Source organism: Leptopilina heterotoma, unplaced genomic scaffold (assembly GCF_015476425.1).
Source record: "Leptopilina heterotoma isolate Lh14 unplaced genomic scaffold, ASM1547642v1 Lhet_83, whole genome shotgun sequence".
In the NCBI taxonomy this organism is placed as follows: domain Eukaryota; kingdom Metazoa; phylum Arthropoda; class Insecta; order Hymenoptera; family Figitidae; genus Leptopilina; species Leptopilina heterotoma.
The window spans coordinates 1,213,729-1,238,882 of record NW_025111188.1 but is presented as its reverse complement, the minus strand read 5'-3'; the positions used below and the strand labels follow the sequence as shown (position 1 = coordinate 1,238,882).

At 23.9% G+C, this 25,154-nt stretch overlaps 1 protein-coding gene across 6 annotated transcripts in view; it reads right to left on the bottom strand.

Moving 5' to 3' along the window:
- Positions 1 to 25,154, bottom strand: part of LOC122511502 (signal-induced proliferation-associated 1-like protein 2) — a 98,692-nt gene that overhangs the window by 39,141 nt on the left and 34,397 nt on the right. Inside the window, exon 3 of one of the 6 annotated variants that reach the window (XM_043626783.1) lies at positions 4,117 to 4,161. The exons of the other annotated variants lie outside the window; for them this stretch is intronic. The gene's annotated coding sequence lies outside the window, so the exon portion shown is untranslated. The remainder of the gene's footprint in view (positions 1 to 4,116; positions 4,162 to 25,154) is intronic. 6 annotated transcript variants of the gene reach the window in all.

Genomic DNA, 25,154 nt, shown 5'->3' with positions numbered 1-25,154 from the left:
AAGATTGGAGCACCCCCGCTATTTCTTTTGTAAAATCCTCTCACCTTTAAGTGTCTCTCTTTTCCTTATGTAACTCTCAAGGCCCGCATTTGTCGTTTAGATGAAAGCCTTGAATTCCACAAGACCACCACCATCACAACCCTAATGCTTTTTCAAAAACTCCCTATAATTCCTATTCACACAAATCCGATTTTATCAAAAATTTCCAAACACATCCTGCTCTCGCACATCAAATCAATCTATAAATAAATATGTCATATTTCAAAATAGAAAAAAAATTCAATTTTCTAAAAGAGTCACATTTGATTTCATGCGGTAAATAAAATTTTCCACCCGGATCTTTATATATAGAATTTTTTAGAGATTTTTATTGAGATGTTGATAGAAATTTTGATAGAGATGTTGATAGAAATTTTGACAGAGATATTTATAGAAATTTTGATACAGATGTTTGTAGAAAATAAAGTATTTTTATAGAGTTATTGTCAGTAGAGATTTTTTACAGTTTACAAAAAGAGGCTAGTCTAAATTTTTCTTTTCTAAATCGAAGAGAATAAAAATGGTAACCGGGTTCACTTTGTGAATGTTCGGAGGCAACTGAAGACTAAAAATCAAGAGGAGGCTGCTTCTCTATATCGAGTTGATACAGGAGGCCAACTTGTTGTGACTTGTTTGCAAAGGGCAAGATGATAATATTCGCTATTCACTATGGAATGAAAGGGAAAGCTGGACCTTATGAAACCACATAGTTCTTGTAAATCACGACCTTCAAATCGTCACGATAATTCAAATTTGCAAATTTTTCTCTCATTACAACTACTCCGACGCGACAGTAAAAGATGTTACAAAACTTTCCTTTACGTTTATTAACTCGTAAAATACATAATATAGAAAATTTGATAGTTTTCCCAGTAATGTTCCAATGTTCATCTAATAACTTGTATTTTACAACCCATTATTATCAATTTTATGACGAAATTTTACAATAATTTTATTTCCACTACTTTTTAAATTGTAATTTACAATTAGTTTAGTATAAATAGACGATGCAATTCAAAGATAAATGTTTGTGATGCTCTGAAGAGGGATTTTAGAACACTTGAAACAAGATTTATTTTAAACTGAATTTTTACTGATCCACAGGCTTCATAACACGATAATTAATTTTAAAAAAGTAGCTTAAAAACAGAAAAAAAATTCCTGCGAAGAATTTTATTATTTATAAAAATAATTGAATTCTTGCGAACAATTTTATAAAAATCTATTTAAATACTCGATTTTTTAAAAACATATTAGGAAGAAAATTCTGTTTCAAATAATTGAATTCCAGTGAAAATTTTTTTATTGATGAAAATAATTGAATTTAGGAGAAGAATTACCTTATTTATAAAATAATTGAAATTTTGACGAGATTTGTATTATAATTTTTGAAAATAATTAAATTTCGGGGAAGAATTTCATTATTCATAAAAATAAATGAAATTTTGACGAAATTTTTGTGAAAATTTTGAAAATAATTGATTATTGATGAAAAATTTTATTATTTATAAAAATAATTGAAATTTTGACAAAATTTTTGTTAAAAATTTTAAAATAATTGAAATTTCGTCAAGAATTTTTGAAGATAATTGAATTTCTGGGAAGAATTTTATTATTCATAAAAATAATTGGATTTAAATTTAAAAACTTTTTTTAAATAATTTAATTGCAGTGAAAATTTTTTTATTGATGAAAATAATTAAATTTAGGAGAAGAATTACATTATTTATAAAAATAATTGAAATTTTGACGAAATTTTTGTTAAACTTTGAAAATAATTGATTATTGGAGAAGAATTTTATTATTTATAAAAATAATTGAAATTTTGACAAAATTTTTGTTAACATTTTTAAAATAATTGAAAATTCGTCAAGAATTTTATTAAAATTTTTGAAAATAATTAAATTTCGGGGAAGAATTTCATTATTCATAAAAATAATTCAATTTTTGGGAAGAATTTTATAAAAAAATTTTGAAAATAATTGAATTTCGGGGAAGAATTTTATTATTCATAAAAATAATTGGATTTTTGCGAAGAATTTTATAAAAATTTTTGAAAATAATTAAATTTCTGCATTGTTTTTTAATATTTATAAAAATAATGGAATTCTTGCGAAGAATTTTATAAAAATCTATTTAAATAATTGACTTTTTTTAAAAAAATATTTGAAAACTTCTGTTTTAAATAATTGAATTCCTATGAAAATTTTTTTATTTATGAAAATAATTGAATTTCGGAGAAGAATTTTATTATTCGTAAAAATAATTGGAGAATAATAAAAATAATCTTGGAGAAGAACTTTATTATTTATAAAATTAATTAAACTTTTAACGAGATATTTATTACAATTTTTGAAAATAATTGAATTTCGGGGAAGAATTTTATTATTCATAAAAATAATTAAAATTTTCTGGATATTTTTAAAAAGTTTTTGAAAATAATTGATTTTTGAAGAAGAATTTAATATTATTTATAAAAGTAATTGAAAGAGGGATGAGATTTTTATTAACATTTTTGAAAATAATTAAATTGTTGCAAAAGATTTTATTAAAAATTATGTAAATAATTGAATTCTTGCGAAGAATTTAATAAAAATCTATTTAAATAATTGATTTTTTTCTAATATAATATTAGGAAAATTCTGTTTTAAATAGTTGTATTCCTGTGAAAATTTTTTTATTTATGAAAATAATTGAATGCTTGTGAAGAATTAAAAATTTTTTTGAAATTATTCAATTCTTTTGGGAAATTTTTTATTAAAATAGTAGATATTAAAAATCATTGAATTACTAAAAATTTGTGAAAATAATTGAATCGTTTTAAAGAATTTTATTAAAATATTTTGAATTTTTTCGAATAACTTTATTAAAATTTGTTAAAATAATTTTTTTATTTCAACTGATAACAAATTTAAAGTAAATTTTCAAACATGGAGAAAAGTAGCTTTTAATGTAACAAATAGAAGAAAATAACCAAATAGTAGCAAATAGTAAAAAAAAAAGTGGTAAATAGTAGGTTTTAGTAGATAAGTGCGAACCATTTACTTGATGCACTTTTTTCTAAGGATATCAAATTGAGACAAAAAAGTAATCAAAAGTGTTGTGAAGCAGCACTTTTGATTTCATTTTTTGTGTTGCTATTGTTGTATTTTTTATGTTGCAATTCAACACTTTTGATTCCTTTTTTGTCTCAATTTACTATATCCTTAGAAAAACTATGATGGCTAAACTTTTTTAAAATGTAGGTACTCATTCAAATTTAGAGATTAATTTCCCGGCATTTTTAAATCAAAAATAAACTTCAATCATTCACTATACCAGGAAACTGTGTTCTCTCAAGATTTCTCCGCAACAATTCCAAAAGACATGTGACTCATCCTATTAAATGCAGAACTCGGTTCATATCTCATGTAACGCGCTCGCGCATGTTAGTTTGCACTTAGATTTTGAAGTGCACCTGCTATTCTCATAGTAAACGTGTGATGCCTTGGCTATTTTCTCATTTCAAAAAAGAAAAGAAAAAAGGGGTAAAAAAAGAAAGGAGAACATCACTAGCTACGCCACTGGGGAAATAATCCCCGACGACAGCTGCCTTCTACGTTCAAATACCAACCAAACAAGAATTATATATGTGGAATCTGATATCTTTTCAAAGAACCTTTTAGAGATTGCATTTTCCGTCAAATATTAACTATATATTCTTTCCCTCTATAATGTATCTCGGTATTATGTATATACGGATAGGTTACACCCCATTTTACCTCATCATCCCGGGTATTTTTAATTTTATGTAATTACACTTCTGATTCGAACCTGATGATAATGGATAGCAGAAGTTTATTTTTAGGGATATTTTTTTTACATTGAAATCAAAGTTCGATCTGGCACGCGGGAATTTGCGTAAAATGATTTTAAACCAATATATAAAAGGGGGACTATTCGTGATGATTGCTTAAGGATATCAAATTGAGACAAAAAAAAAGGATCAAACATGTTGCTTCGCAACACTTTTGATCCTTTTTTTTTGTCTCAATTTGATATCCTCGGAAAAACTGTGAGTATGATTATTATTCTTACCCAAAAGAGCTGCGTTGCATTAGTAGAAGTAGTTCGACAACTTACCTGAAACAAATAAGAAATATTTTGTTAGTAAACTGACATCAAGTTTGAATCTGAAGTCAAAATTAAAAATATTTAAAATTCTGGCTACAAAATATCGATCAAAAAAGATTCAAAAAGATCTTCTTTTTAAGATTCTCCAATAGGGGCCAGACAGGGTGGCGCGACTTTTGTCTTGCCCCTATAGGACTCGGTCACTTGAATAGGGTTCAACTAATTTGAAAACATAATTCAGCATTTGCAATTAACTGAACAATAACGAATAGAACCTAAAATTCCTGAATTATTTTCAATTCTCATGGCATTGCATTATAATGAAACATTTAATTGAATTCACGATCATTTAAAGAAACATTAATTAAACCATCAATATTATCTTTATACATCGAAAGCAAATAATATCGAAAAACTCAAAAAATGTTGAATAATCATTAATACGGTACTGTTAAATTTTATTACGCCCAAGGCAGTAAAAGTGTTGATGCAATTATATTATACCTTCATTACTGAATTGTCGGATGACATTTTATTCGTTTTATTAAATGGGGCGTTCCATTGAGAAGAGAATCTAATTTAGCTTGCAAATATAAAAGGCGTGCGCATCTGGAGTAATAAGAATAAATGTTAATAGTCGTGTAATCTACATACCTAATCACATATACGCATCTTTCTTTGTAAAGGATCCAAAAAAAAAAAAAAAAAATGGTAAAGCAAAGAAAAAAAACAAAAAAAAAAAGTTGCACTTGGAGAGAATAGTAGGACGAGTCATCTGGGTGTTGAAAGACCGCATGTTTTCTGGGTTTTGTAACGGAAAAGGCAAATTCTCTTCTACATTTATATTGCATATGTATTATAAAGGACGCGTGGAGTTTTTCCATTACACTTTCCCACACACCTTTCAAAGAAATGAGCCTGTGTGAAAATGCCCATTATGGCGATCCTCATAGACCATTTGCATTTGACCTCTTAAGACTCTTAATATGCGGCAGCATATTATATATACCAGTTTTCATATATATAAATAAAAAAGAGTATATTTAAAAGAATCCTCGATATTATATAAATTGTAATACTCAGCTTTAAAACCGGAAAGATAAACCAGTTTTAAGGAGCTATGTAAAAATTTTATTCAAATGAGCCGTAATCGTAAACCGCTAATTATCAGTCCAAAAAGGATAAGAATTCTCTTCAATGAATACATCAATGAATTTCTTAAAAGTATCAAATTGATCATATTGATTTATTTGCCTAAAATTTATATCAGTTTTTGATTATTGATCATTTTTTTTTTATTATTGATTCGTTGCAATTTGATACTTTTATGATAACAAAGAGTAAATTCCCATTGATTGTGCGTCGATAAAATTGTTTAGCGAATAAAAACGAAAAAAGAAAAGCAGATTTCGCAGAAGATAATTAATTTTAAAAAAAGTTGCAAAAAGTAGATTTCAAATTAAAAAAAGAAGTAAAAAAGTAGCTATCGAAAAATTAAACTTGACGACAAAAAAAAACTCGTTTTAGACACTTCACAAAATTGACGAAAATTCTATTCTATATTTTATTTTCCAGACTTTTTCCTAATTTTTATAAAAATAATTTAATTCTTGCGAAGAATTTTATAAAACTTCTTAAATAACTGCTTTCATTCGACTAATTTTATGTAAATTCTAATTAAAATAATTGAATTCTTATGAAGATTTTTACAAAATTTTTTTTAAATAATTGAATTCTGTTTGGAAATTTTATAAAAATTGTAGACGTAGAAAATCATTAAATTGTGAAAAGTTTTTAGTTAAATAATTAAATTTTACAAGGAATTCTATTAAAATTTTTGACAATAATTGAATGTCTGTGTGGTATCTTATTAAATTTTTTTTTGAAAATAATTTAACTTCTAATAATCATTTAATTATTTACAAATGAGAACGATTTTATTAGTATTTTTTTAAAATAATAAAATTTCCAAGAAAAAAATGTATTACTTTTAAAAATAATTTAATTTTGTGATAAATATTGTTATTCATTAAAAATAATTGAATTTTGCAAAGAATTTTATTAAAATGCTTCAAAATAATTGAATTTTTGTGAATAATTTTGTTATTTATCTTTAATAATTGAATTCTTTCGAAAAATTATTTATAAAAATAATTGAATTCTAAGCAAGAATTTTATTAAAATCTAAAAGAATAATTGACTTATTTCAAAAAATAATTTAATTAAAATTGTATTTAAAAGAATTGATTTCTTTATAACAATTTATTATATTAAAATATTCGAAAACAGTTGAACTACTGTGAAAAATTCTAATACTTTTGAAAATTATTGAATTCTCTCAAAGAATTTAAAAAAAAATTTTTTTCAAGGAATTAAAATTATATTTTTAAGAATAATCATTTTCTTGAGCAATTCCTGTAAAATTGTATTAAAAATAATTAAAATTCTGAGGTAAATTCTATTATTTATGAAAGAATTTAAATATTTATAAAAATAATTTAATTTTTGTGAAGAATTTTATAAAAATTTATAAATAATTGATTTTTTTCGACTAATTCTTTGCAAATTCTAATTTAAATAATTGAATTCCTGGGAATTTTTTAATTATTCACGAAAAAAATTGAATTCTTATGCAAATTTTTGTAAAAAATTTTTTAAATAATTGAATTCTCTTTAAATTGAATTAAAATTTTTGACAATAATTGAATGTCTGTGTGGTATTTTAATAAATTTTTTGAAAATAATTGAATTCCTAAAAAACATTTTATTGTTTATGAATGCAAACGATTTAATTGAATTATTTTTAAAAAAATTAATTAAAATTGTAGGTATTTAAAACATTTGATTTCTTTCGAACAATTTTAATAAAATATTTGAAAATAATTGAATTCTTGTGAAAAAATTCTAATATTTCTGTAAATAATTGAACTCTTCCAAAGAATTACAAAAAAAACATTTTTTTTTAAATAATTGTATTTTTTTCAAGGAATTGAAATTAAATTTTTAAGAATAATTTCATTTTTTGAATAATTTCTGTAAAATTGTATTAAATATAATTGAAATCCACTTATGAATTTTATTAATTATATGAAAATAATTGAATACTTCCTAAGAATTTTATTAAAATTTTCTAAAAATTGAATTATTGAGAAAAATTCTATTAAACTGTTTAAAAATAATTGAATTCCTGTGAAAAATTCTAATATCTTTTGTAAATTATGAAATTCTTCGAAAGAATTTTAGAAAATAATTTTTTTTAAATAATTGTTTTTTTTATAATAATTATTATGAAAATTTTTATTTTAAATAATTGAATTCTTATTGAAAACTTTATTTGTGAAAATAATTGAATTTTTCGATTAATTAATCAAAAATAATTGAAATTCTTCGATGAGTTTTTATTATTTTTGAAAATAATTGAATTCTTGCTTAGAATTTTATCAAAATTTAAAAAAAAATTGAATTTCCTAAAAAAAATTTTTATTATTAGTGAAAGTAATTGAATTATTTTGACGAATTGTATAAAAATTTTGTCAAATAATTAATTTTTTCGAAATTTTTTGAAAATGCTATTCTAAATTAAGTGAATTTTTTGGGGGGGGAAATTTGATTATTTATGAAAATAATTGAATTTTGGATGAATTATATTAATTTTCTTTTTAAATAATTGAATTCTTTTGCAAAATTTTATGAAAATACTAGATTTTGAATATAAATTGAATTTCGAATATTTTTTTAAAGTAATTGAATCGTTTTAAAGAATTTGATTATAATTTTTGAGAATATTTTTTCTTTATTTCTAGTATATTAGCGAATTTAAAGTATAGTAGAAATTCTAAAAAAATTAGCAAATACAACTAATTAAAAATTAGTTTTTTTTTTACATCTTTTTGGTTTTTTTGTTTTCTTTTTCTTATTTTCTTCATTTTTATTTTGTTTTTAGTTTTCTTTTCTTTTCTTCTTTTAAAAATTTTCGCCTCTCGTTACACACACATTGTTGACTGGTAGAAAGTATCAGAGATAACTGTTTTGGTGTCGTTAAGATATATCCAGCTGTGAGATGCTGTTGATCCTGAGCAGATGCAAGTTCCTCTTCATGAGGAATGCAATGTGACATATCATTCAGTGTTGGAGGAATATAAGAGAGAGAAAAAAAGCGTTTTTAATTAATTTTCCCTTCTGTGAACACCCGCAGGAGGCCACGAATACAACCACAAAGCAAAGCTAACAGTTTTTTTTTTTTTATTTTTATTTCTCCTATTTGTCAGCGAACTACTCATATGAGTTAGGTACAAATAACCCATTATTTCCTATTGAGGAAAAGTCAGCTGTTTCTAAAAAATAAAAACCACAACTGGCGGCCCACAGTCTGCTCGTTCCATAAAGAATTTTCTGAACCTTATAATACTTAGATACTTAATGTCAATAATATAGAAATTTATTATCAATTGTATATAAAAACGACGTTAAATATTATCGAAGATGTTCTTTGTACCTTCAAGAAATTATTAGAAGATTCCCCTTCTAATAATTTCTTGAAGGTACAAAAAATTTCTCATTTAAAAAAAACACCAAAAGATTAGATTTTTTATTAAAGGATTAAATAAAAATTTAACTAAAACAATTGTCAAAAATACTAGTTCAAAAAATACTAGTTATAATTTCACCTCGAATTTCACTAAAGAAATAAAAAATCCAATCTACATTTTCTGAATAATATAAAAATATTTCAAAAGAATTTTTTGTATAAAAAAAAATGAGAAATTCTGAACAAAAATCGAGATTCAAATAATAATGTCACACCTCAATTTAAACATTCGCAAAGTTTTAAATGAAATTCATACACTACACCCGGAGAAAGTTGGATTATCTCTCTCTCAACTCATTGTGTGTATTGTGATAATAGGGAATAAAGTATACGTGCACAAAATTTATATTCTATTATTTGTTGAATGCGAGTGATTTTAGAATATTGCCCTTTAATTTCAAACAATAGCAAGTGGCATAAATTTTATCAACTGCCGCATATATGTATATATATATATATATAGAAATGCGAAATTCGCTGCAATAAAGGAGAGAAGGGGTTATAAGATTGTGCGATAAACGCTAATGGAATTTCCAACTTAGCGCCTCTCCTGGTACTTCCAAGTAGAATTTAAATTTGCGGTTAAATTTCCGGAAGGCCATTCGCAAAACTTTTGCTTCTGCCTCTGCGCTTCTGTGTGTCACTTTGATCTCTTTAATTGGGTGAAACTGTTTTCAAAGAACTCTTCAGAAATAATTGTAATGGCGCTAAGAACATTTTTTTTTCTTCAGTATATATATATAATTATATATATATATATATATATATATATATATATATATATAAGCTTTGAGAATTTAAATTAGAAAATCCTGAATTTTAAGCTCGTTTGCTTTTTTTGCTAGGCTTGTAATTTTTTTTCACTTTTTCAAGCATTGCAATTATCTACTAAAAACCTACTATTTACTATTTTTTTTACGTTACGTTACTATTTTGGTACTTTTTTAGATTTCGACCACTAAAAGCTACTATTTCTGTTTTTTTTAAAATTTCCACAATTTTAAATTCGCTAATACTAAAAATCAAAAAACTATTCTCAAAAATAATAATCAAATTCTTGAAAACGATTCAAATATTTTCAAAAAATATTCAAAATTCAATTATTTTCAATATCTATAGTATTTTCATAAAATTTCGCAAAAGAATTCAATTGTTTAAAAAAAAATTAATAAAATTCAATTTTTTTTCAATTCATCCAAAATTCAATTATTATCATAAATAACATAACTTTTCACAGAAATTCAATTCTTTTCAAACATTTTAATAACATTTTTCACAATAATTCAATTATTCTCATAATTAATATAATTCATCGCAGAATTTCAATTATTTTTAATACATAATTTTACAAGCATTGTTCAAAAAATGTAATTATTAAAAATTTAATTTCAATTCCTTGAAAAGTCAATTATTTATTTAAAAAAAGGTTTTTTAATATTCTTTGAAAAAATTCAATTATTAATAAAAATATTATAATATTTCACAGGAATTCAATTATTTTCACATATTTTAATAACACGGACTCAAAAGAAATCAATTCTTTTAAATAAAATTTTAATTTAATTTTTCAGAAATAATTCAATTTTTCTTTTACATTTTAATCAAATTCTTCCCAAGAATTCAATTACTTTCACTAATGATAACATTTTTAATGGAAATTCAATTTTTCAAAAATTTTTTCCATAAAATTCTAAGCAACAATTTAATTATTTTCAAATAATAATAACTTATCGAAGAATTTCGATTATTTTTAATACTACTTTAAATTAATTAATCGAAAAATTCAATTATTTTCACAAATAAACTTTTCCACAAGAATTCAATTATTTGTAATAAAATTTTCATGATATATTTATTCTATTTCGAAAAAATTAATTATTTAAAACAATGTTTATGAAAATTCCTATGTGAAGAATTCAATTATTTTCAAAAATAACAAAATTTTTAAAAGAAATTCAATTCTTTTTAAACATTTTACTAAAATTTTTCACAATAATTCAATTATTTTCATAAATAACAAAATTCTTCTCTGGAATTCAAGTATTTTTAAATATTTTCATAAAATTCTTAGCAACTATTAAAATATTTTCAAAATTAATAAAATTTCTTGCAACTGTTTAATTATTTTCAAAATTAATAAAATTAATAGCAGGATCTCAATTATTTTTAATACAATTTTACGGGAATTGTTCAAAAAATTATCAATTAATTTAAATACAATTTTAATTAAATTTTTTTGAAATAATTCAATTATTATTTTAGATTTTAATAAAATTCTTCCCAAGAATTCAATTATTCTGAGACATTTTAATAAAATTCTTTGCAAAATTCAATTATTTTCATAAATAACAATATTCATCACAATAATTCAATTATTTTTAAAAGTAATAATTTTTTTTTGGAAATTCAATTATTTAAAAAAAAATTAATTAAAATACCACACAGGCATTCAATTATTGTCAAAAATTTTAATAGAATTCTTTGCAAAATTGAATTGTTTAATTAAAAACTTTTCGCAATTCAATGATTTTCCACATCTACTATTTCCAAACAGATTTCAATTATTTAAAAAAATTTTTGTAAAAATCTTCGTTATAATTCAATTCTTTTTATAAATAATAAAAAAACTTTTCAGGAATTCAATTGTTTAAATTAGAATTTGAATAAAATTAGTTGAAAGAAATTACTATTTTTATTATTGTTTATTAGTAAAATTTACTAATTCAAAAATCAAAAGCAAAAAATCAGTCACTAATTTAAACTAGTGAACATTTTTACTAATTCAAATTTTAAAAGAAGAAAATTAAAAAAAAAGAATGAAAGCAAACTAAAAAGAAAAAAAGAAAAATAAGAGCAAAAGAAAAAAGTAAAAGAAAAAAAGAAAGAAGTAAAAAAAAGTGGAAATAAATTTTGAAAAAACGGTTGTTTTTAGTTGCATGATTTTTTTTCTTAATGAGATCGTATTCCCTTATCGTATAGCCCGATAAGATAAAAAAATCTTAATCCCTGGTTGAGATAAGAATATATTCAAGTTCAGAATGAAAAGAAAGTACCTACCGAGCAACAACTCCGGAAGGGACGGAAGGGGGGGGGGGCAAAAATTATTTACTCTTTTTTCACTATCTTTTAGATAATTTTATTTTTTCCTGTTTTGGAAGGAGGACATTTTTTAAAAAACAATTTCCAGTTGAAAAAAGAAAGAAGGGGAAAAAAATCATTGCGGTAGCATTGGGAGTCATTGATACTCGTAAATCGTATATCCTGTGATAGTTGTTGGCTACCAGGCGAAATGCACGTGGCTCGATTTGTAATGCTCGCGTAGGTGTGTTCTCGCCCCTGGGAGTGATCGAGAGTCAGACTAAACAAAGGAAGGCTAGACCCGTAAAGCTCACGCACAACCATGACATTACTACACTCTCAGTACATACATATACGCTCACATATTTTGTGTCTATGAAAATGTAAATGTAAACCTATGATATATATATGTATACACAATAGACCAGTCTTTAGACCACAATATCTTTTATCTCCTCTGTCACTCATTTTTTTTTCTTCCTGCTGTTAAAAGTAAAAAAAATACTCAATGGCTGCTATCACAATGAGACACACTTCAAAAAAAAAAATTTATTTTCTATTTTAGAGAAGGTAATATTTAAATTTTTCTCTACACTCAGCATTTCAGCGAAAAAGTTATTTCACTTACTCTTTAAATTTCACTTATTTATTTAATCTAAAAAAAAAAAATTTGGCTATTGATTTTTGATATTTACAAGGATTTTAATTTAAAACAATTTTATTCAATTATTATTATTAATTTTATATTATTTATTTTTTTTCAATTATTTCTAAAAATTTACGCTATAATGCTTCGAATACTCAATTATTATCTAAAATTTTAACTGAAATTCATTTTTAAATCAATTTATATTAGAAAATTATTATGTATTTTTTAATATTTTTTAATAATTATAATTATATTTAAAGACAAAAATAAATAAATTGCATAATTTAATGTTTCTCAAAATTGAATTCTCATGAAGAATTTTATGAAAATTCCTCAAAATAATTGAATTTTGCATAGAATTTTATAAAAAATACCTGTATATAATTTAATTTCATAATGAATTTCATTAAAATTTCTGAAAATAATTGAATTTTGCAAAAAAATTTTTATTAAAATCCTTGAAAATAATTGAATTTCGCAAAGAATTTTATTAAAATTTCTGAAAATAATTGAATTTTGCAAAAAAATTTTTATTAAAATCCTTGAAAATAATTGAATTTCGCAAAGAATTTTATTAAAATTTCTAAAAATATCTAAATTTAGCAAAGAATTTTATTAAAATCCCTAAAAATAATTTAATTCTTGTGATGAATATTATTATTTATAATAATAATTTGATTGAAATTCACTGCGAGAATAATTAAATTTCGGAAAATTGAGGGAAATTGTTGAAAATAATTGGAATTTTGTCAAGGATTTTATTAAAATTTCTTAAAATAATTAAATTTTGGAGAAGAATTTTATTATTTATAAAATAATTGAAATTTTGTAGAGATTTTTATTAAAATTTTTGAAAATAATTGAATTTCGGGGAAGAATTTCATTATTCATAAAAATAATTGAAATTTTGACAAAATTTTAAAAATATTTTAAAAATAATTGAATTTTTGAGAAGAATTTGATTATTTATAAAAATAATTGAAATTTTGACAAAATTAAAAAAAAATAATTTGAAAATAATTGATTTTTGGAGAAGAATTTTATTACTTATAAAAATAATTGAAAATTTGAAGAGATTTTTATTAAAATTTTTGAAAATATAATTGAATTTCGGGAAAGTATTTTATTATTCATAAAAATAATTGAAATTTTGACAAAATTTAAAAAAAAATTTGCAAATAATTGATTTTTGGAGAAGTATTTTATTATTTATAAAAATAATCGAATTTTTGGAGAGATTTTTTTCAATTCTTGAACATAATTAAATTTATAAGGTTTTTTATCTCAATTGGATAATTTTAGTTATTAACAGTGACAATTTGAGAAAATTTAATAAATTTCGGATTTTTTTTTATTTTATAGTTCATTTTTTAATAATTTAATAATAATAATAATAGTAGAGAAAAATAGCCGTATTTGTAAGAATGCGTAATCGGTGAAAAGAAAATGAAAGCAATTTAATTTAATTGAAAACAGCAGCTGTTGTCACTGGACTATTAGCATATTCATTAATGAATTTCTGGTCCGCAAGCGAGTCTCTTCTGCGAGAAGCGCATATGTCGATCAAAATGTGAATTGGAACACGCCATGACGTTTGCATGTCAACGACACATGTGCGCTACTCTTTCTCTCTCTCTCTCTCTCTCTCTCTCTTTTATTTTTCATTTTTCTTTTTTTCATAAACACCACGCTTTTAACCCGTCCCTTTGTCCGACTGGTGGCTTGCTGACTTTCAATTCATTGTCTTCAGAGAGAAAAAAAACAGAAATCGAGTATCAAGCCTTTGTCGCATATAACATCCAAAATAAAACGAAAAATTTAAAACGAAAATTTTTGTTTTATGAAACTAAATTTGATTTAGAAACACATTTTTGGCTTGGAAAAAAAATCCGAAAAAGAATTATTTTAATCTTTTTTTGGTGTAAATGTAAGCTGTAACGTTTTTTAAACCTCGTGGTTTACTTTAAAATTAGTGTTTTTGTTTTTATTCTAAATTTGTATCGAAACAGAAAGAAGAAACAGAAGAGAAACTCTTGTGACGCAAAATGGTTACAAAAGTGGATTGCATTATTTCAAGGATGCTCCTCCATTCTATTGTAAATTTAATGACTCGCGAAACGAGTTAGACGAAGAGTTAAGTAATGAACACAAAGTATATTATAAATGTGTAGGAAAAAAATACTATAATTACTTGAATTCTTTTCCGAGAATTTACAATACACGATTGTTGGTAATTAACGATCTTTACACCATCCAGATCTACAAGCATATCGTCACAATTTTCTTGATAGTATCAAATTGATACCAAAGTGGATCAAATACCAAAAATTTGGTACTTGGTTCTAATTGGTACCACTTGGCCCTATTTGGTACCAGTTTAGTCTTATTTGGTACTTGGTCCTATTCGGTACCAAGTTGGATCTGTTTGGTACCAACTTGATCCTATTCGGTACCAAGTTCGATCTGTTTGGTACCAACTTTCTATTCGGTACCAAGTTGGATCTGTTTGGTACCAACTTGGTACCAACTTGGTCCCAAGTTAGGTACTAAATTCGGTACCAAGTTAGGCCTATTTGGTACCAATTCAGTCCAACTCGGTTGTAGCTAAAAATACTTCGCTTTTCCGACTCATTTGAAGTACAGTTTTTTCTGTACCTTCAAAAAAGGTTGATTCCTTCACTAACTGACAAAGGACACTAAAAAATAATGACGTAACGATTAATTATTGAAGAATGTGCGAAATATTGAGGAATAAGTGAACTAAAATCGAGTTTTCAAAAGAGGATCCCAAGTTGCAGTAGTGATAAATAAATGATTTCTCAAGGAACCCACGCGATAAGGACTTCGGCGAAGATGCTCTCTAAGAAGTTAACCTCGACCCTCTCTCGCGATGCCTTCGCGTGCGCATTCAAGAATATATAAGGTGCATTTGTAGGAGCATTGTATTCTAATATTCCCAAGTACCAATGCTCAATCTCAACAATATCTTTTGTACTATTCAACAATTCAACTCTCAAGCCTAACATCTCATTTAGAGATTTCAAATATACTAATACAAAAGTGGGTGTACAACATATTTTATTCTCAATTGTGCAGTCAATGATGACTTGTGCTATTAAATAATGGTCGCAAGAAAAAATTTTATGCGTTGCAAAATTGTAGCTCCACAAGCAAAAACAGTTTTTTGTTTTTAGAAAAGCTTTTTTGCTTTTCTTTTTTCTTTTCTGCTTTTGCTTTTGGAGCTAGAATTTTTAATTATGTAAATTTAAATAATTCCCGACGAGGGGTGTGTGGAGAGAGAGTTTGTTGGGGCAACTGAACTTTTCATTAGGTATCACCCAGGAAACAGATATAAATCCTCTGTTTATGACTCCCTCTGGCCAAAAGTATGGAAGAAGACGGCGACCGCGCGCCACACAGCGGGATGCTGATAATATGGCCCTATGCCAAGTTCATAAACGTTAAACGTATCTTTATTCAGCGTGGGTCAACGCACCAGGTCGAGTAGTATTTTGTTACATAAACCGGAATTGATTATCAGAATGATCGTGACTCCCTGACTCCTTTTACTGCAACCGGATATGGCAAAGAGCAAGTATTGTTGAAACAGCAATAACGTTTGTGGAAAAGTATATATTTGCATGACCGCTCACTGAAAGGTTCAACACATTCAACTTTTTCCTCTTTTTTTCCCTTTCTTTATTTTTCTTTTCATTTTTCTTTTTCTTTTATAGTCTTACTTTTTATTTTTTTTAGTTTATTTTTACTTTTTTCCTTGACTACTATGTACTGAATTTTGCAGGTATCATTCGTTCAGTAAGTTAACGTATTTTTAAATAGAAGGAAAAAAAGATCACTTTTGGTTTTGGTAATTACCATCGATTAAAATACACTAAACGGTGCTTTGTGGTATAATGATAAAAAGAAGTTTTAATTTACGAGACTTTGTGTTATACTTCAGAAGTCATAGTTTCATATTATAGGAATAAAACATTTCCGGCTATGGAATGAGTTACGAGAAACATTGTCAGGAAACGAGGTGGTTAAAAAATGTGGCCACCAAATAGCAACCTGACGTATTTCCTGTCCTTTTACCAAACCATGAGTTTTTATTATATACGCCAATAAAGTTCCTCTCTTCTCTATTTTTTTACCTCTTCAAAAAGAAAAATTCAACCCTCGATTATAATAATTTATTTCATACTTAAAAAAAATTTACTGAATTTTATTCGTTATAATAGATCTGTAATTATATATAATAATAATACAAAAATATAGTCAATCTAATATAAAATACTCTTTTAACAATCAAATTTTTTCAATTTTTTAAAATAATTTTGTCTGTTCGTAATTATAATGAAAAATTTAATTAATTCATTTTTATTAAAATGTATTGATACTAATTGAATTTCTGAAAAGAATTTTACTATTTAGAAAAGTAATTGAATCTTTCAAAAGAATGTTATTATTTATGAAAATAATTAAATGTTTGCGTAGAATTTCGTTAAAATTTTACAAAATAATTGAATTTCAAAGAAGAATTTTATTCTTTATAAAAATAATTTAAAATTTTGAAAATAATTGAATTTTGGGGAAGAATTTTATTATTCATAAAAATAATTGAAATTTTGACGAAATTTAATTAAATTTTCAAAAAACATTTGCAAGAATTCAATAACATTTCACAAATAATGAAATTCTTCCCTGAAATTCAATTATTTTCAAAAAAATTAATACAAATCTTATCAAAATTTCAATTGTTTTTATAAATAATAAAATTCTTCTCCAAAATTCAATTATTCAAAAAAAAATTTTGAAAAAATCTGGTCAAAATTTCAATTATTTTCATAAATAATAAAATTCTTCTCCAAAAATCAATTATTCAAAAAAAAATTTTGAAAAAATCTGGTCAAAATTTCAATTATTTTCATAAATAATAAAATTCTTCTCCAAAAATCAATTATTTCCATAAATTTTTTAAAATTTTGGTTAAAATTTCAATTATTTCTATAAAGAATACATTTCTTCTCTAAAATTTAATTCAAAAATTCAAATTTTTGTAGAAGAATTTTATTATTTATAAAAATAATTGAAATTTTAACCAAAATTTTAAAAAATCTATGGAAATAATTGATTTTTGAAGAAGAATTTTATTATTTATAAAAATAATTAAAATTTTGGCGAGAGTTTTATTAAAATTTTTTGGAAAATAATTGAATGTTGGAGAAAAATTTTGTTATTCATCAAAATAATTGCAATTTTGACGAGATTTTTATAAAAATTTTTGAAATCAATTGAATTTTGGGGAAAAATTTTATTATTTATAAAAAGTATTGAAATTTTGATTAGATTTTTATTAAATTTTTGAAAATAATTGAATTTCAGAGAAAAACTTTATTATTCATAAAAATAATTGAAATTTAGATTAAAAGTTTGGAAAATAATTGAATTTCGGGGAAAAATTTTATTATTCATAGAAATAATTGAAATTTTAACAAAATTTTTAAAAAAATTTATGGAAATAATTAATTTGTGGAGAACAATTTAATTATTTATAAAGGTATTTGAAATTTTGAGCAGAATTTAAAAAAAAATTTTTAAATAATTTAATTTCTGCGAAGAATTTTATTACTTTTAAAATTCAAAAGAATTTAATTATTTCTAATAGAATGTAAAAAAATTTCAATTATTTCAAAAATTTTCAATTATTTGTTTAAAAAAATTCAATAATCTTGAAACAATAGAATTGAAAATGTTCAAAAATCTTATTTTTCAGAATTTTTAAAAAAATTTTGCAAAAATTTAATTTTATTAGAAAATTTCAAGTGTGTACATTTTTTTTTAAATTAACTAATAAAAATTTTAATTATTAATCGTCGCGCATTAAAGAAACATGAATACTTAAAATGTGACTCTTTATAAAATTCAATTATTATCAATTATTAAATTAAAATACTTTGAAAATTCAATTTGTTAAAAAGTTTGAATGAAATTCTTTAACAAATTTAATTATTTTTAGTTGGATTTCACAAAATTTCTATTAATTCGATAATTCTTTTAAAATTTATTTACTAACTAATATTTGAATCAGTGACTGATTTTTTACTATTAAATTAATTATTTTTTACTAATTCAAATTTAGAGAACAGTATAAATATCTATAGAAATTGAAATAAAAAGCGATTTTTTAAAAACAAATTAAAATAATAAAACTTTTTTTAATTTGGTGAAAAATTCCCGGTTTGGCATAAAATTCCTGGCTTATTCCCGGTTTTTCCCAGTCAAATTAAATTTCCGGTTTTTTCCCAGTTAGTAGACACCCTGGATAATTTATTTAAATTTTACGATTTATAAATATTTATTTTCTAATTTTAGATAACGAAACTTCAAAACAAAATTATCTTTACACTTTAATTTCCAATTTAAAACAAAAACTTTCTTTTTTTTTTTGTTTTTACAAATGACCGTTTAATTAAATAGTTTCGGTGAAAATAGAAAATTTACATAAAGAAAGAAAATTACCGAAAGCAGAAAAAGAATGATAAAAATGACTAAACAGATAACAAACGATAGCCGCGTCGATAATAATAAACACTCTAAGATAGACACACAATATTGTCATTCAAAGGATATGCAATAAAAATTTTAATTTTCCAATTATAAAATAAATTTTTTTTTTCTTCAAGCAAAAAAAAGTCCTCCTCCTTCGTAAAAGCGGCTCATTTGCAAACGAAAGAATTTCAATTTATGAGTAATTTCAAAAGAACTCAAATAAATGAAACTTGATTGATAAATTGAGAATTTGAATATTTATTGAGATTTTTATCTGAAGAGAAAAAAGAGAAAGAAAGAGAGAGAGAGAGAGAAAAAAAGAAAAAAAAGTTAATCGAAGACACGAGAGTGTGATGATGATAGTGTAATTGCGTAGGTGGTCGAGTGGGTGAACGTATTTAAACTTAAAAGATACGTCTAAGAAATATAATCGCCTTTCTTTATAATTTTCTACTTATTCTAGAGTAACAAAACAAAAGCTACTCAGTTTCTCGAGACAGAAATAAATTTTAGTAAGTAGATCACTGTATCTCCAACTTTCAATAACTTCACGCACCATTAACGATTTTCAGTGAATTTTATAAATATCTGAAGGCAAAAAAAAACAGTTTTTTATTGCAAAAGTTTTCAACGGGAATTTTTAAATTAGTGAAAGATTTTTTTTTATATATTTGATCAATATTTTTCAATTATAGCCTTAATTGAAATTAGCTCTCGAATTATTTTTTTAGATAAAATTATTTCGGTTGAATTTTTTCTTTCTAAAAATTGCAGCGCGAAGTGGTCAATATATAATGAGAACACATTAATTTTATTTTACTAAAACAAGTTTGTTTTATACATATATAATTATGTTTATGCGATGGTTTTGTGTATATGGCATTCAACGAAACCTGTGTATCATTAAAATGTCCTTTTTATTTTACGATTCACTTTTTACGATTCTGGTGAAGTTTTAGATTTCTAAGAGACGGAGGAGAAAAAATATTACCACTGAAAGTATTAACTGTTTTTTTTTTTATTATTGATTTTCGATTCTTTTTTTTTGTCAATTCTTCTGAATTCTTTTTTGGGACACGAAAAATCAGAATACTACTATCTAAATTTGAAATTAGTTAAAATGTTTACTAATAAATAGTAATTTCTACTACAAAGTTGCCAAAAAAAATTAATTTTGTTTATTTCTGATTATCAGACAAAATTTTGACTTTTTCCCTGATCCTCTAAAGAATATTCTGCGATTCACTCTAAAAATAATTAGATACTCAAAAAAATGTTCTATTATATTTATTGATGAATTTTTATAATTGTAAAATTATTCAAAAACATCAATAATTTCTTCTTTAAATAAATATTTAATCATAGATTTTCAATTATTGTAAATGCATTTTTAAATTACTTCCTCGAAAAATGTAATTATTTTCAAAAGTTTTTTGCAAGAATTCAATTACATTTCACAAATACTGAAATTCTACCCAGAAATTCAATTATTTTCAAAAATTTTAATAAAAATCTCGTCAATATTTAAATTTTCTTTATAAATAATAAAATTCTTCTCCAAAATTCAATTATTTAAAAAAATTTCAATTATTTTTATAAATAATACATTTCTTCTCTAAAATTGAATTATTTTCAAAAATTTTAATATAAATCTCGTCAAAATTTAAATTTTTTTTATAAATAATAAAATTCTTTTCCAAAATTCAATTATTTAAAAAAATTTTGAAAAAATCTCGTCAAAATTTCAATTATTTTTATAAATAATAAAATTATTTTCCAAAATTCAATTATTTAAAAAAATTCCAAATATTTTTATAAACAATACATTCAGGATTCCTACAGAAATCCGAATTTAAAATTCCATACCTTTTCCATGATTTCCAGGTCAAATTTTTACGAAATTCCAGTGGAATTTTAAATCTAATTCCATTATTTTTAAGCTCTTTAAAAACACTTTACTTATTTAATAGTCTCCACCCTTTGGTAGAAAATCTAAAATTATCAAAAATTCGAAAAAATTAAAAAAACCGATTTTTTTTAAAATTCAACATTTTTTCTTCTCTTTTATGGGATTTAGCTTTAGTATTTTTGTGCTCTTGGAAAATACTTTACTTATTTAATAGTCTCGAATCTTTGGTAAAAAATCTAAAATTATCGAAAATTACAAAAAATCCGAAAAACCGAATTTCTTAAAATTCAACATATTTTCCTCTCCTTTATGGGATTTTGCTTCATTATTTTTGTGCTTTTGGAAAATACTTTACTTATTTAAAAGTCTCGACTCTTTGGTAAAAAATCTAAAATTATCGAAAATTACAAAAAATCCGAAAATCCGAATTTCTTAAAATTCAACAAATTTTCCTCTCCTTTATGGGATTTTGCTTCATTATTTTTGTGCTTTTGGAAAATACTTTACTTATTTAAAAGTCTCGACTCTTTGGTAAAAAATCTAAAATTATCGAAAATTACAAAAAATCCGAAAATCCGAATTTCTTAAAATTCAACATTTTTTCTTCTCTTTTATGGGATTTTGCTTCATTATTTTTGTGCTTTTGGAAAATACTATACTTTTTTAATAGTCTCGACTCTATGGTAGAAAATCTAAAATTATCGAAAATTTAATTATTTTCAAAAATATTTAAAAAATCTCGTCAAAATTTCAATTATTTTCGAAAATTTTAATAACATTTTTGGCAAAATTTCTTTTTTTTATAAATAATATAATTCTTCTTCGAATTTTTAATTTTTCTTAAAAATTTTAATAAATTGCTTGTAAAAATTTCAATTACTTCAAAAAGTTTTCCACACTTCAATGATTTTAAGTATCTACTACTTTAATAAAATTTTCTTAATGAATTCAATTATTGAAAAAAAATTTTAATAAAATACTACGCAAACATTTAATTATTTTTATAAATAATAAACATTTTACAGCAATTGTTTACATATTTTCTATTAATTTCTTCGCAATAATTCAATTATTTTCATAAATTATTATAAATTTTTTACAGGAATTCAATTATTTTCATAAATAATAAATTTTTTACAGATATACAATTATTTTTATAAATAATACATTTTTTACTGGATTTCAATTATTTTCATAAATAATAAAATCCTTTTAGGAAATAAATTAATTTCATTAATAAAAATCATCGCATAATTTTTTAATAAAAATTGATTTAAGAATGAATTTTAGTTAAAATTTCAGATAATTGGATATTAAAAGCATTATAGCATGAAATTTGAGGAATAATTAAATTCGTAAAAGTTTCAAATTAAATTCTATGAAAATCTTAATATGGAAAGCTAATAATGATTAAATATTTATTTAAAAAACAAGTTATTGATGTTTTTGAATAATTTTACATTTTTTTAGAAATTCCTAAATGCAATAGAATTTTTTTTAAGTATCTAATCATTTTTATAGAGTGAATACTAAGAAAGAATTTAAAAAAAAAGTGTTGTGGGGGATTAAGATTTGTAAAATCCCAAAAAGAATATACAAGAAGGAAATAGTAGAATAAAATAAAAAGAAAGAATTAAACAAAGAGAAATTAAGAAATTTAAGTTAAACAAAATTTTTAAAATTTGAACAAAAATAGAATTCCGAATAAAATTTAGCTTGAATCTAAAGTATCAGAACAATAATCGTATTCATTTAAACGAAACTTTATAGTAGTCTCATCATTCAGAGTCGAAAAATTCTTCTCTACGAAGATAAATTTTTACATAATAATAAATACTTTTTGGACCATTAAATTTTATACCATACTGTGCGAATTTGCATCACTCAGTTTAAAAGTTCACCACATGTTTTTAAAAGTATAAATATTTTATGCGATGGTTTTTGAAAGTTAATGTTTGAAACGTGCCTCGAGGATTGCATGGGATTTGAAGCATCTGTTCATCCGAAAAGCGAGAAAATAAGAGAGAGAGAAAGAGAGAATTGGAGGTGTTTGGCGCGCAAGGACGGACCACAACACACATTCCATAAGATTCGCCTCGGCAGGGACTTTTTTTCCAAGTAGCATCTGGCAGCAATACTTTTTGATCCTTCCTGCCTTTGACTCCCTCTTGTCCTTTTCTTCCTCAAAGATCATTTTCGATTCATGCTGTTCGAATAAAAAGTCCCAACTTTCTGTTCTGGGAAATATTATCTCTATAGGTAAAATTATTCTAATAGAAAATAAATCATACCGTCTCTGAAGTTAGAGTCGACGCTTAGTGTCCAAAAATACTAATTTTTGGGGGTTTTAGAGGCGAAAATGCTGCTAATTTTGTTTACTTTATTCACCTAGGGAGTTAAAATAGTGTTCGAAGTACTTTTTAACCTAAAACCTTAAGTTTCAAACAATTATTATTTTTTTTTTACGCTTAGCGTCGACGCTAACTTCAGGGTCCTAAATAATTATTTAAATTATTCTAGTATTAATATAGTAGTATTTGAGTATTTTCTCGTTTAGCAGAAATATTTTTCGCCTTGCATTTTTATTTCTTTCGAACCTCAAGATGCGGTGGGCAAAAATAAGTAGTGGCGATGAGAATGAAAAGGTTAGACATAATGATGAATAAAGATGGTGGGGTATTATCGACACCGGAAGTCTCCTCTTGACTCTTCAAGTGTCTTCCTCGCCTTCACAATTTACAATCGCGATTGGATGTGACAGTTGATCATTTATCCTAATAATAAAAGTATTAAACAGTCACTTTTCAAAATAGATCGTTTAGAATCCACGATTAATAGTTGTCATCGTAACTAACATAACCAAACACTGCTCTCTAAACATGAATTATTATAGTAAAAAAAACTAAAAATGTTTACTAACTTGAATTAGTAATTGACTTTCGGCTTTTGAATTTGTAAATTTTGATAACAGTCAGGGATTTTTATTAAAGTTCTGGAAAAATTTAGTTTTGAATAAATTACATATGATTGGAGAAATTCAATTATTTTCAAAAATAATAAAATTCTTCGTGGAAATTCAATTATTTCTATAAATAATAAAACTCTTCTATACAAATTTCAATTATTTCCCAAAATTTTAATAAAATTCTTGTCAAAATTTCTATTATTTTTAAAAATAAAAAAATTCTTGACAAAATTTCAATTATTTTTATGAATAATAAAATACTTTCCCCAAAATTCAATTATTTTCAAAAAATTTAATAAAAATCTCGTTAAAATTTCAATTATTTTTATAAATAATACAATTCTTCTCCAAAAATCAATTATTTTTTAAAATTTTGTCAAAATTTCAATTACTTTTAAAATTTTTAATTATTTTTATAAATAATAAAATTCTTTTACAAAATTCAATTATTTTTAAAAATTTTAATTCAATTCTCGTCAAATTTTCAATTATTTTTACAAATAATAAACTTCGTCTCCAAAATTCAAGGCTCGGTGAAACTAGCGACCCGCCGGCCGCCAGCCATCAGAAAAATCCATAGGCGCCGACACACATAGAAGCGCGGTGGCCCTATACGGTTCAATCAACACAAAAACAACGTACGCTACTATTACAGTTTATAGAAAAAAATGCAATAGTCACATTTTAAAGAGCAATAATCTTCCTTAAATTTGTGACCAAAAAATAAAAATTTGGTCTAAAATTGTTCGAAATTTTGATAGCCTGCGTCCCCACCCACCCGTATCAGAAAAACGAAAATTAAAAAAAAATCGGAAAAAAATTCATAACTCGAATAATTTTTGACCAATTCTTTGTTTCTTGGTCGCAAATTAAAGAAGGATTATTGCTCTTCAAAATGTGACAATTGAAAATATTTTTAATAAACTTTTGATAGCCAGCGTCCCCACCCGCCCGTATCAGAAAAACGAAAATTGGAGAATAAATCGAAAAAAAATTCATAACTCGAACAATTTTAGATTAAATGCTTATTTCGTGGTCAGAAATTAAAGGGGGATTATTGCTCTTCAAAATGTGACAATTGAAAATATTTTTAATAAACTTTTGATAGCCAGCGTCCCCACCCGCCCGTATCAGAAAAACGAAAATTGGGAAAAAAATCGGAAAAAAAATTCATAACTCGAATAATTTTTGACCAATTCTTTGTTTCTTGGTCGCAAATTAAAGAAGGATTATTGCTCTTCAAAATGTGACAATTGAAAAT